This window comes from Bidens hawaiensis, unplaced genomic scaffold, assembly GCF_021521415.1.
Source record: "Bidens hawaiensis isolate Kalapana, Puna unplaced genomic scaffold, B.hawaiensis_p1.1 tig00018213_1, whole genome shotgun sequence".
Taxonomy (NCBI): Eukaryota; Viridiplantae; Streptophyta; class Magnoliopsida; order Asterales; family Asteraceae; genus Bidens; species Bidens hawaiensis.
Window position 1 is genome coordinate 70,195 of NW_027492752.1, and position 14,434 is coordinate 84,628.

At 36.9% G+C, this 14,434-nt stretch overlaps 1 pseudogene; it reads right to left on the reverse strand.

Moving 5' to 3' along the window:
• Positions 1-485: 485 nt before the first annotated feature.
• On the reverse strand, positions 486-1,818 carry LOC143555611 (fasciclin-like arabinogalactan protein 8 pseudogene; annotated as a pseudogene).
• Between the last annotated feature and the right edge of the window lie 12,616 nt (positions 1,819-14,434).

Consider the following 14,434-nt stretch of genomic DNA (forward strand, 5'->3'; position numbering starts at 1 on the left):
TTTTTTATGACTGGGTTAAATATATATAGAAAAAAGATCTCGCTAGAGTGAGATATATGTAGTTTTAAATTTTAAATTGCTATCTAGAGTTTTATTTATTTAGTTATTAATTTATTTATAAATAAAGGTTGGCTTGTTAAAAAAGTTATTAATTACAACAAATTTCACATGTTCATTGCATCAATGGCATGGTTGATTTCTATCATGAGTTTGATAACACACTTTTCATAATCATGATACTCAATCTTCAATCAACCAAAACTTAGTATTAATTATCTTTATAGAGTTAATAATTTTAATCAAATTAACTAATAAGAATGCATCATGTAAATGGCAAGAGATCAAATTCAATCAAAGTTTCCCAAACATGCCCAATGCAAAAATGTTAAAAAATAAAAACATGATTAAAAAGTTCAAAAACCACTAACAACCATTAAAATTCCCAAATGATAGTCTAATTAACAAGTAGATGATCAACATCAAAACACAAATCAATTCATAAATTAATAATAAACAAACTACTTAAATTAACCATCAACCAAACATAACCCAAACTGATAACGTAAACAAACCTAAAAACATCACCGGAGCTTTACTTCCACCGCCGGAGTTACTATTCCCTCCGTCAGCCGTTGGACCGTCAGCCGGCGCAGGACCCGAACCCGGCGATATAACTGAAGGAGCTGGAGGAGACACCACAGGTGAAGTTTTTGCCACCGGCGCCGGTGCTGAACCAATCTGTGTTTTACCCGGAGCTGAAGCCGGCGCCGGTGCCGGCGGAGAAACTCCCGGCACCGTCGGAGCCGGTGGAGTTGTTTCCGGAGCGGGTGCAGCCGAAGGCGGTTTCGGAAACAACTCCACTGGGAGGAGAACATGATCAATTTTCAAAACACTAAGCGGTACCGAATCGAGTACCGTGCTTTCAACACGCGCGTCAACCACACCGGTACTAAGCGTGACCGAATCGCCTTTGCTGCTTACCGAAAACCCTAATTCCAACACCTGGTTAGACGCGAGCGTCTTAACCGGGTTTTTCTCCGACATCAAACTAGCTTTTGGGGCGTATTTAGGGATCGCGTGATACAGCATTACCGAAATGAAGTAGCTACTCGATAGCTTATTAAAATCGAGCAACCCGCGAACCATGAACGCCGCATCCGAAGGCGCGAACACCGTCAGCCCGTGCGCCTCGGCCGTTTCGTAAATTCTCAACGCTCCGGATTCGGATATTAATCTAGCAAATGTTTTACACCCGGCTTTCTCTAATAAATTTGTCATATTTAGATCAAGCGCTGGGGGCCTGATCAAGACCCCAGGCGCAAGGATCGGGGATGTGATTTCCAACACGGAAATGTTGTACGGAATTTGTTTTACAGATTTGTAAAACAAAGCGTCGAGTCTGGATCCTTCATGGGATCCAAACCCGATCTTACCGGATGCCAGATCAGTTATGTTAACGAATCCGGTATTCCCGGTCGTGGTGCCGGTAGTCTGATACAACGTGGTTGTAATCACACTGCCATCACCGATCCCCTGGAGCTTCGGGAGATCAAAATAGTCGAGAAGAGCGTGAATACTTAACGCGACCTTGACGACGGAGAGCGTCTGTTTCGTTAAGTATTCCGCGGCGACTATGTTGTTGAACACGAGAACCGTGATGGTTTCGCGGGCGTTGATCTCGTCCGCGAGCCTTGTTTGGGTGAGGTAGTTGTTGTAGACGCTGTATTCGGGGAAGTCGTTGAGGATCGCGGTGATGTTGTGACCCGCGGCCGCGGAGATGAATGAAAGGGTGAGGATGATAATGTGTAATGCAGCCATGGTGAGTGAGAATAATGTATAATGACAAGTGAAGGTAGGGTTTATGATTTAGGAGGAAGAAGGAAGATGAAAGGTGGCGAAATTTAAGGTGTAAAATTAAATGGGGTTTAGTTAACCATGGTTTGGTTTGGTTTGGTTAATTAAGGCGAGCAAAATGGGGATATTTAAGAACCAGTAAAAGGAAACATGTAATGCATGAAAATATCTTTATAAATTATTTAAAAATAAAAATAATTTCTTAAAAGGCTTATAATTATTAAAAAATAAAGTTTATGGTGCCTTGATCTACTATCATGAGATGCTTATAATTATTAAAAAATAAGATTTATATTTTATATATAATTTTGTTGTAATAGAAAATCTTACAAAATGACACTTTGGTTGAATGAAAAATGTTCTAGACTATGAAAACAAAAGTTATGGTTTCAATTCACACAATTAATGTTCTATTTTTTTATACAAAAAAACTTGATCATTTGTATTTATACGAGTTATCTTAGTAGCATGTTTATTATTGTTTGTTTGTTTGTTTTGGGTTTTTAAAATACAACCTTATTGATAAAATTATCAAGTTATCTATTACATAACTGAAAACACGATTTTAGGGTTACGTTTTTTTATTTATCCTGGGCCCCAAAATTTTAAAAATTTTTCAGAAACAACCCTTATGGTTACAAGATCTAAAATCCCTGTAACCTTATAGTTTTAATGATTTGAATCCATCACGTTACATGATCAAATCTAAAATGGCAAACACTATACTAGAAGAAAATGTCCGTAAGGTTTATATTTATATTTGTAATTATTATTTTTAACCTCCATAACTATGTAAATGTCCGTGAAGTTTATATTTATAGGTAGTTAATACCTTTTGTTTTCTTTCCACTAATTAACTTTTGGAAAATGATAATTTTGTTTTCAATTTCTAATACTAAAGAACAATATTTGATATTTTCATAATTCTGTTATTTTTTATTTAGTTTCTTTTTATTTTCATCCGTTATTTTTGTCACTTTATGTAATAAATTTTTAAATCTTTAATTAATTAAACTGATTAATTAATTAATTTTATAAAGATATAGTTTCTTTCATTTATTTTTTTTTAGGCTTTTAAACAAACCATACAAACATGAAGAAAGGTTTTTGTGTCCGTTCTTTAATTTTAACCGAAAAACGATCGAACACAAATAATTAAGCGAACGAGATTTTCTTGCTCGTGTTTGTTCATTAAGAAATTGAACATGTTCATGTTTGTTCTTTTATTAGTTAAAATGAACAATTCATGTACATAAAGGAACAAACATGACATTATAAGTAAACGTGAACCCGTTGGGGTGCGATAATAAGAATAGACTAAATTGTAAACTAACGAACATAAATGAACCTAAATTGTAAACTAACGAACATAAATGAACCTAAAATGAGCTTAGACGAGATTGAACTCAGCTTATTTGTACCCTAAAATGACTAATTATTTTATATCAATAATAATAATAATAATAATAATAATAATAATAATAATAATAATAATAAACAGGGTCGGGCCAAGCATTTTGGTGGCCTAAACGGAAAAAGAAAATTCAAGAGTCTTTCTCAAAATATATACACATCTACTTAATTTTTATAAATTATGATTGATTGTCTTTTTTTAATATATATAACTACAAAATTTAGAATTGAATTAATAATTTTTAAAATGAGTGTGATATGCTTTACATAGGGCTGTAAACGAACCGAACGAACATAAACAAGCCTTATTCATGTTCGTTCGTTAAGAAAATAATGTGTTCACGAACGGTTCACAAACACTTACCAAATGGGATTTTATGTTCGTGTTCGTTCATTAAGGAAATTAATATGTTCATGAACGGTTCACGAACACAAACGAACACAAATAGAATCGGCAAAGCCTAGAGATTGAGACTGATGTATTCATCAATGTGAATAATGAAAGCCTGTAAATGAATCGAATGAACAAAATCAAGGGCATGTTCGTGTTTGTTCATTTAACTTTAAAAGAACACAGACACTTAATCGAACAAATATTTATGTTCATGTTCGTTTATTTAAAAAGAGACATTTATGTTCGTTTGTTTAAAATCTAAACGAGCATAACTGAACAAAGATAAACGAACATACATGAACAAATGTAAATGAACACAAACAAAAATAAACGAACTTAAATGAAAACACTTAAATAAACACAAATTAACAAATATAAAACCTTTAAGCAGATGATCTATATAGATAATATTTAATTATTTTCTATTAATACATAAACGAACATAAATAAATAGACATAAACGAACATAAATAAACGAACGTTCATGAACATAAATGAATGTACGGAACATGTGTTCATGTTCGTTCGTTTATTAAACGAACACAAATTTTGTCACACCCCAACCTAAGGCGGAAATGTCGGGGCGTGATTCGATTGCTCACAGCTCGAAGATACTATCATAAATATAAATGACAATATCTAATTAATTATTTTGTTCAAATAACACATACAATAATCAAATACAACGATACCATTCAAATAAATAGATACAACCATTTAAATTCAAGTTTGTCTTCATTATAATCATAAGGTCTTTCTAAATGTCCAAACTTTAATCTTCAATCAACCTGCATATGCGTAGAAAATGGAGTTTGATCAACAACACATGTTGAGTGAGATGATCACCAATCTTGAAACAACAAATAATTATATATATATATATATATATATATATATAGATAATTGATAAATGATAAATGTGCAAACCAATCTATGTGGTAATAATCAATCAAACTTAACAAACCATAATCAAGTATATTCGTGTGCCAATGAATTGTTGCCAAGCGAATCGGGCATTGATTACCATGACTAAATTGTCGGTTTATCTTCGCTAAGCGAATCGGGCTCTGGTTACTAAGACGGTCGTATGATCATACTAATGAGAACCCTATACAAAAGGGGATATGTTGGACCTCTCCGAAACGTTATCAAATAAAAAATTAAACATGTAGCAATTAGCAAATAGCATTCAACTGATAATCACACAATGATTATATTTGCGATTTTTGGGTATATATATATAATAGAAAATATGAGTAAGTACGCATATGTCCCCAAAACATTTGAAAATAGTGTATAAAATGGGGAATGATCAAACTCACCTGGTCGAATAAGCCAAACGGGAATGTTTACAACAAGAACGATAATCACACTCCTCGACAATTACCGACAAGAATCCTAATTAAATAATGTTATGAGTGAATTATAAATGAGATAATACGTATAACGAATTTAGGATTTTGATATGATTTGAGTTATAATTATGAATTGTACGTTATGGATTGAACGATTGATATCTACGAATTATTCTTTTTATTTAATTATAAAAATCATTGTTTGTCATAAAATCGGGTTTACAAATAATTAGTTTAAATAAATATGAGTCGAGATTTACTATAAAAATATACGTTTAAATATATAATTATCTAAAAATTTATATCTTGAAAATCTTAACGAAATTCGATAGTAAAAATATAATTAAAACGTTTGATATATATATATATACAATACATATATCAATACGAGCAAATTTATAAAGACGTTTTAACGACAATAACATTAATATTGGTCTCGAGTTTTAATAAAAATAATATTGGTTTATTATTAATAATACACACACACACACACGTGTCACACCCGATTAGCACAATGCGGAAGCGTAAAACGGGAATGTAACAGACACCTATGGTATCAACACATTGTTTATAAAGAAACATTACAAACTAATTTACAATATATTACATTTCCTTGTTCTATCATCGTTTTACAGTCTAGGTGATACAAACCAAACTAGTTCGTTAATTATACGATCTTACTACTAACACCCTTGCTTCTATTCACACAGCATCAACCACACACCTTGAGCAAGTAATAGATCACCAAATCATTCCGATTTAGGTACACCTGAAAAGCAGTTTAAAACGGGTCAACTACTAGAGTTGGTGAGTTTTACGAGTTTCAAGAAAATAGTTATGAGTATTCACAAGTTAACACTTGTAATCATGATATAAGTATGTATGTATGTAAATGATGTAATTATGCTAAGCTACAGTGAAGCTTTGACTGTTTGTGCTGCGTGCATCTATTTCTCACGCCCAATCAACCACTGTGGCCCCTTTTCCGCCCACAATATGCCCCAAGTAGCTATGTCTAACGCTACATAGTGTGTTGTATAATTATGGTCATGTGCAAACGGGGTAAAGTCTCAGCAACGCATGCCGGCTCAGTTTGGGTTTGTCAAACCAATAGTACTATTCACAAGCCACCGGCTCCAAGTTAATCACTGTGTTAGTGGGGACTTTCGTGTGTTAGCACTTAGATAATTCACATCAATACATGTTTCAGGTATGTATATGTAATCAAACATGTTTTTCACCCCAAAAGTTCGTAAAACAGTTTTAGAAGTGGGTTCATGAAACTCACTGTTTAGTAGATAATCAGTAGCACGTCGGTTCAAGGTTTGTATAACTTGCAATCACGGTTTCCTATAATCAATATTATAATAATATTAATATTTTAATATTATTATAATCTCAATACTAAACTGGGCTGTATAACTAATCTGGGTATAGCTGGAACGCTCAGAAAGTGGCAATAGGCTTAGGTTGTGATGTTGCTCAATGTCTAATACTTAAAACCGAACTTGGCTCAAATTCCCGTTTTTCCAGCTGGGCCAAGTTGTTCGTTTACGCGTTCAGAAAACAGTTATGGGGAAATAAGCTTGGGTAAATGTATTGGTTAATAAAATGATTAAGTTATAAAGAAGGATCACATACTTGAGTCCCGGATTAGCTACGGGGCCCGTTTCCGTTTATTCAGTTTGATTTAAGAAGAAACGCGCACAATCTATCCGGATTGTCCAGGTTTCTCATAAAAAAGTTTGTTTTTACTTAATTAATCCAAAAATATGATTTTTTTATCACTCTTGGTGTTTTGATATTCCCGCAGGTTCGTTAGTCACGAACTTGCCGGTTTTTATAATAACTGAATTTGTTTAATCTTTAAATTAGCATAATTAATTAACCGTTAATCATTAAATTATGAAAATTTAGCCACTTATCAATTAAAATATTTATATTTTTATAAAAATATTTCTGGAATTATTTACTGATTTATTAATTTATAAAAATTCATTTTATTAGCTATATTTCGCTTGAAAATCGTCCGTTTATCCCAAACAATTTCTAAAAATTCCACAAAAATTCTTGAATACTAAAATTATGTCCCAAAATAACCTGTATCAATTCCAGAATGTAAAAAGCTCGTGCAATATGTTTTTCGGCTCAAATTCGGCTATAAAAATTCACATGAACGCATATGCACAAAACACCTTTAGACTTCTTCAAATGATCCCAAAATTCATATGTGATCAAAATACATTAAATCTGAGTTCTCTGAAAAAATTCATAATTTTTGAAGCATTTTAACTATTTTCCCCCATTAAATGTCCCAATTCGGTAATAAATTCACCAAATATTCTCGGATGGTCGAAAAATTACCAAATTTGAACAGGGAATTAATGACATGGTCCCTGATGTCCTTGAAAAATTTCAAGACCTAAAAATATGCACATCACAACCTTAACCTAAACAGCCCGCAAACGAGTGTTTCGGCATTACCTTAGCGGTTTTGGTTCGTTTCCGCCTTTCTAATAAACTTTTCAAGTTCTTGTGCTCCTATGTAGGATAGATACAAGTCCTATATCACAAACCAAGCAATTTTTCATCAACATAACAGCCCTTAACTTAGGGTTTCGGCTAGTGTACAACAACGAACTTTTGAACCGTAAAAATGCCGTTTCAACCCTTTAATCCCTGTTTATGGCCAAAAAAAATATCAAACCAGGTTCCTTACCATGTGTATGATCAAAACATGTTTATGGACCGTTTTTAGGATTTTTACATAGTTAGGAATGATTTTTAGCAATTAAGGCATTTTTTTATGGTATTAATCAATGTTAAACAAGTGTAAAAGTAGCTTATTTAAGTTGTTTACCTTAGGGTTTATGTAATCTTGCTGGAGAAGAAGGTTATTTCCAGATGTTTGTATGTGGAAGAATGTTCTAAAATATCTCAAATATGTTTAAGTACGAAAATAAATCAAGAAAGGGGGGGGGGGGTCCAAGGTTGCTGCCGGACATGGGCTTGGCCCTCCTTGGGCCCATTTTGGCCCAAATAACTAATTCTTCAAACCCACACATGAAAGTCCAGGTCCAAAATTTACATTGGGTTCGGTTTTTGGCGTGAAAAACTTATCGGGTGCGTCAAACAGTGCGAAAACGAGTGTTTTTCGGCTAGTTTTGTGTAAAATTATAAAAACATACTATACGTTTGTAAAAATCGAAAATATTTTTACGGATTGCTTAAAACATTTCAATTAAGTGTTTGGTAAGTCTTTTTCGGCTTAACGGATGATACAATGCTTGGTTCGTAACTATCTTTCGCGTTTAAATCTATAGCTGGTAGTTAAACGAGCATGTTTTCGTTTAACTTGTTTGCTATCGAACTAAGGCCATATTACTAATATTTTAGCTTATATTAAACTTATATCACTTATAGATGCCCCCCCCCCCCCCCCGGAATATCTGGGTCATAACCCGACCCGTTTGGTTAATCGTTCGTTTGTTACTCAAAAAGCGTTTATTTGCTTAATCGGTAAATACGTACTGAGGTGTACCTTGTTTTGGCTCAAATGTCACATTCTTCCCCCGTTAGAAAATTTCGTCCCCGAAATTTGATTATTCAACTTTGTCTTTATTTGGAAACAGGTGCGGGTATTTCTTTTTAAATTCGAATTTCAGCTCCCACGTGAATTCGGGTCCCCGTTCTGAATTCCACCGAACTTTGACCAGAGAGATTTTGTTGTGTCTTAATTGTTTTATTTTTCCTTCTAGTATTTCCACCGGTTCTTCAACGAAATTTAGTTTTTCGTTTTTGTTTAACTCTTTTAATGGCACAATTTCGGTTTCGTCAGTCAGACACTTTTTTAGGTTCGAAACATGAAAGACATCATGAATAGAGCTTAACTCCAAAGGTAATTTCAGTCGGTAGGCTACCGGACCGATCTTAGAAATGACTTCATACGGTCCAATGTATCGCAGAGCTAGTTTACCAGTTTTACTGAATCGAATAACGCCTTTCCACGGGGATACTTTTAGAAAAACTTTGTCGCCTATTTCAAAGGATAACGGCTTCCTACGAACATCAGCGTAGCTTTTTTGTCGATCTCGGGTGATTTTCAATTTGTTAGAAATTTTATGGATTTTATCAGTGGTTTCTTGAATCAAGTCAGATCGTGTAATTTGGGTATCTCCCACCTCAGTCCAGCACAAGGGTGATCTACATTTCCGCCCGTACAACGCTTCGTATGGTGCCGCTTGAATGCTACTATGATAGCTATTATTGTACGAAAATTCAACCAGTGGAAGATGTTGATCCCAGTTTCCACCGAAATCTAGGACACAAGCACGAAGCAAATCTTCTAAGGTTTGAATGGTTCGCTTGGATTGATCGTCGGTTTGGGGATGGTAGGCGATGCTTAGGTCAATTCGGGTTCCCAAAGCTTCTTGTACGGCTTGCCAGAAACGAGAAGTGAAATGGCTATCACGATCAGAAATAATTGAAACGGGTACGCCGCGTCGGGATACGATTTCATTTATGTAAATGTGAGCAAGTTTTTCGGTTGTGCAGGTTGTACGAATTGGAAGGAAGTGTGCGGATTTGGTTAGTCGGTCAACTATTACCCATATTGCATCGTTTCCTCGGGAAGTTTTAGGGAGGTGTGTTACAAAATCCATGATAATTTGTTCCCATTTCCATTGTGGTATTTCCGGTTGGTGCAACATTCCTGAAGGTTTTTGATTTTCGGCCTTAACCCTCGCACTAGTTAAACATTTACTGACATACGAGGCTATATCCTTCTTCATACCGGGCCACCAATAATACTCCTTCAAGTCCTTGTACATCTTATCTGTTCCAGGGTGAATGGAGTATTTAGACTTATGGGCTTCGTCCATAATTAAATCACGCAGATTGCTGAAAGTGGGAATCAAAACTCGGTTTTTGTAGTATAAAATTTCATCGGTTCTTTCTTCAAAGTTTTGTTCGGTCCCATGTAAGTTTTCATTTTCCAAGTGATCTCCTTTCAGAGCTTCGTTTTGAGCAATACGTATTTGTTCGGTGAGACTGGTTTGGACAATCATTCCAAATGCTCGGACCCGTAGTGGTTTGATTCTATCTTTTCTGCTCAAAGCATCTGCTACTATATTTGCCTTGCCCGGATGGTATCGAATCTCACAGTCATAATCGTTCAACAGCTCTACCCATCTCCTCTGTCTCATGTTTAGTTCTTTCTGGTCGAAAATGTGTTGTAGGCTCTTGTGGCCGGTGTATACTGTACATTTGGTGCCATACAAATAGTGCCTCTAGATCTTAAGTGCAAAAATAACCGCGCCCAGTTCCAAATCATGGGTAGTATAATTTTTCTCGTGCACCTTTAACTGCCAAGAAGCATATGCTATGACTTTATTTCTTTGCATAAGTACGCATCCTAAGCCTTTCCGGGACGCGTCACAATAAACTACCAGATCATCAGTTCCCTCTTGAAGACTCAGTATCGGGGCTTGGCATAGTTTCTATTTCAGCAATTGAAAAGCCGTTTCTTGATCTTCTCCCCATACATAAGCATGATCTTTTTGAGTCAAAAGAGTTAAAGGTTGGGCTATGCTGGAAAAGTTAGCAATAAAGCGTCGGTAATACCCAGCTAATCCCAAAAATTGACGGATTTCTTTCGGTGACTTTGGGGCTTGCCAATTTTTAATGGCTTCAATTTTTCTCGGGTTTACATGGATTCCGTGTCGATTAACAACGTGCCCTAGAAATTGTACCTCTTGTAGCCAAAATTCACATTTTGATAATTTGGCATACAACTTTTCCTGCCTCAACAACTCCAAAATGGTTCGTAAGTGCTGATCGTGGTCCTCTTTGGTTTTCGAATATATCAAAATGTCATAAATAAACACGATAACGAATTTGTCGAGGTACGGTTTGCAAACTCGATTCATAAGATCCATGAAAACTGCGGGAGCATTAGTCAGTCCGAACGGCATAACTAAGAATTCGTAGTGGCCATAACGAGTTCGGAACGCCGTTTTAGACACATCTTCCTCTTGAATTTTAACTTGGTGGTAACCGGATCGAAGGTCAATCTTCGACAAATAGTTTGCCCCTTGAAGTTGATCAAATAAGCCTTCTATTCATGGAAGAGGGTATCGGTTTTTTATGGTAACTTTGTTTAATTCCCGGTAATCAATACACATTCTAAAACTTCCATCTTTCTTCTTTACGAACAATACCGGCGCTCCCCAAGGAGAATAACTGGGACGTATAAAAGTCTTATCTAACAACTCCTTTAACTGGTTGGATAATTCTTGCATTTCAGAAGGTGCCAATCGGTAAGGTGCCTTAGCAATAGGGGCTAATCCTGGGATTAAGTCAATACGGAATTCAACCTGTCGGTTCGGTGGTAATCCAGGTAGATCATCGGGAAAGACATCGGGGTATTCACGTACAACGGGAATCTCTTCTATGCGTTTCTCTTCAGGGTTCTTTATAGTCACGTTTGCCAAAAATTCCATACAACCTTGGCGTAAACATTTCAACACTTTGAGATGAGACACGAGAGGTATTATCGAGCCGGACTTCTCTCCTTGCATCACAATCATCTCACCATTCGAAAAGGGAATTTTAACTGCCTTGTCGTTACACACAATCTCTGCCTTATTCTTGGTTAACCAGTCCATGCCGACAATAACATCAAAACTTCCTAACTCTACCGGGAGTAGGTCAATAAGGAATGGGTGGTCATTAAGAATAATGGAACAGTTTTGGACTATTTGATTGACAGTTATAGAGTTACCGTTAGCGAGTTCTATAGTATAGGTATTTGTTAGTTCACTAACTGGCATTATACCCAGGGATACAAAGCTAGTGGAAACGAAACTTCTATCGGCACCCGTGTCAAATAATACAGAAGCATATTGATCAGAAACAAAAAATGTACCTGTTACTACGTTCGGGTCTTGTCGTGCTTCTCTAGACCCGATAACGAATGCGCGTCCTCTAGGCGCCCCAGAAGTCGATGCTTGGTTCCGACCGGTGACTGCTCCGTGATTCAACTTGGGGCAGTCTTTTCTAAAATGCTCCGTGCTTCCACATTCATAGCAAGCACGGCGGTATGCTGGTGCTGTGATTTGTTGGATAGGTTGTTGACGAATCGGTTGTGGTCTAGGTGGTTGTGAACGACGGGATTGAGTTGCTTTGGGTTGGTCGGTTGACAATTCCCATACTGACTCTACAACTAGGGCCATTATGCCCCGTTCTCCCACACTTCTGACAAATTAACGGTCTGCACTCACCCACGTGATGAAAACTACATTTATTACATTTTGGCCATGGTCCCTTGTACCTGTCTCGTTTCACCTCAGAGCTGCTCATGACATAATTTTGTATTGTCGGGCGTGCACATTTATTTGCTGGCCTTCCTTGTGATCCTGATCCATAATTGGTTCACTTCATACCCGATGATTCCCCGGCCATTCTCAACACTCCACTTCTTACCAAGTTAAAAGTCACAATTCCGGCTTGAGTCACAGCATTTTCAAACGATGTGTGACCCACGGAGTTTGTCAAACTCCTCACTTCCGGGGCTAAACCCCAAATATAATGTTCAACTTGTTTGTCTTCGGGAGTTACTAACCATGGTACTAAGCGAGCCAGTTCATTGAAGCGGTTCGTGTATCCCAAATGATCTGCTCCTTTCATTTCCAGACTCCAGAGTTCGTGTTCTAACCTTTGTATTTCGTTCTTTGGACATAAATGATCTAGCATTAATGTTTTGAGTTCAGCCCAAGTCATGCGGTTAACCGTATCTTGCCCTTTTATCTGAACTGTAGTGTTCCACCACATCAAAGCGTGATCCGTAAAAGTAGAGGCAACATACTTGACAATACTCTCGGGTGGACAATTACTAATAATGAGAACAGATTCAGTCTTCTCTATCCATTTAATCAGCCCGTTTGGCCCTTCGATACCAATTCGATCGGTTTACATGCCATAAAGTTTTTAATCGAATATTCTCTTCGAGGGGGATTAGGGTTGTTATTGTTATTGTTTGGGTTCGGTGGAGGATTATTGTTGTTGACATTATTTGTATCCGGTGGGGGATTATTTGCATTGGGAGGGGCGTTTGTATTAGGTGGGGGATTATTATATGTGAATGTTTCATTGTTGGTTGGGGGAGCATTATTGATTTGTTGCTGGTTTGTTTGTATATTGACATTAACACCGGCAGTTACTTGTGTTACAATAAGAGGTATTGCTGCCTGCATTTTCCGAGCAATCATCTCGGCTATTTTTGCTTCAGTCATTGGATTTGCTTTCTTTGGGGCCATTCTCTAATGACAAACAAATATAAGCCAATTAATACTAATTCCAGTCTACGGCACTGTGTAATAATAATCACAATAAATGTTGTACAGGTAAACCAGATAACATACTGACATTTCACAAACTGTTCTGTACATTGATAACAAAAGGTACATAGACTTAGCCTGATAAAGGCCAGTGCTTGCCTGTATATATATCAAAACCTGTCACTAAGTGACTGTTAGACTTAACCCTACAAGGGTCAGTGCTTGTAATAATGTACAAAATTGTGACCCATGTTAACATAACGTACTCTATATACATACATGGAGTATCAAAAGATCACGTACACATATCTGTAACATTTTGCATCTATCCGTACAAATGATAGGCGAACCACAAACATAAAAATAACAACACCGTAATCATCCAGTAACAGTTCCACAGTCGAACTATCACCCTATCAAACACCAACGGTGGTAGGCATGTGACTACTGTAAGTTCAGTACTATCTGCTGTAACGTCGATAAACACTGGGTCACGTCCCTCCTTTCCTGGTTAATGTTAGCTATGGCTATCGAGTGGTCTATCACACGGTCAGTCAGGACAGCCATCCAAGAGTTGTTTTCTACGGTTGGGAGGTCAGGGCGAGGGGTAGGTATACTCAACGAACGGGAAGATGAAGTATCTGCCCTAGGACGTGAAGGTCCTCCCCGGTAGTGGGTAGATCTGAATGGAATCGAGATAGGGTCAATCGGGGTTACCCGAATACGAGCAGTCTATCGGACTCGCGCAGTAGATGAAGTTGTCGGCAACAGGTGAATTGGTGGAGTGGGTGATCTGGCTACTCTAGCAGGTGAACGATACTGACTGTTAACTTCGTTTTGATCTCTGCGTGGTGACCTGGGTGGATAACTATCGCATCTGTAGCCGGACAGATCAGGCACATTTCTGGGTAGCTCTCTACAAATAACTTCTTCCACCTCTTCCTCATCCTCCTCCGGTTCCTCTTCTGGGTCCTCCTCCTCTGGATCCTCCTCCTCAGCCGAGATTACCGGTTCTTCTTCCGGTACATTGTCGTTATTCCTTGACATGACTCTGCACAAAAGTTAGTTATAAGAATAATATC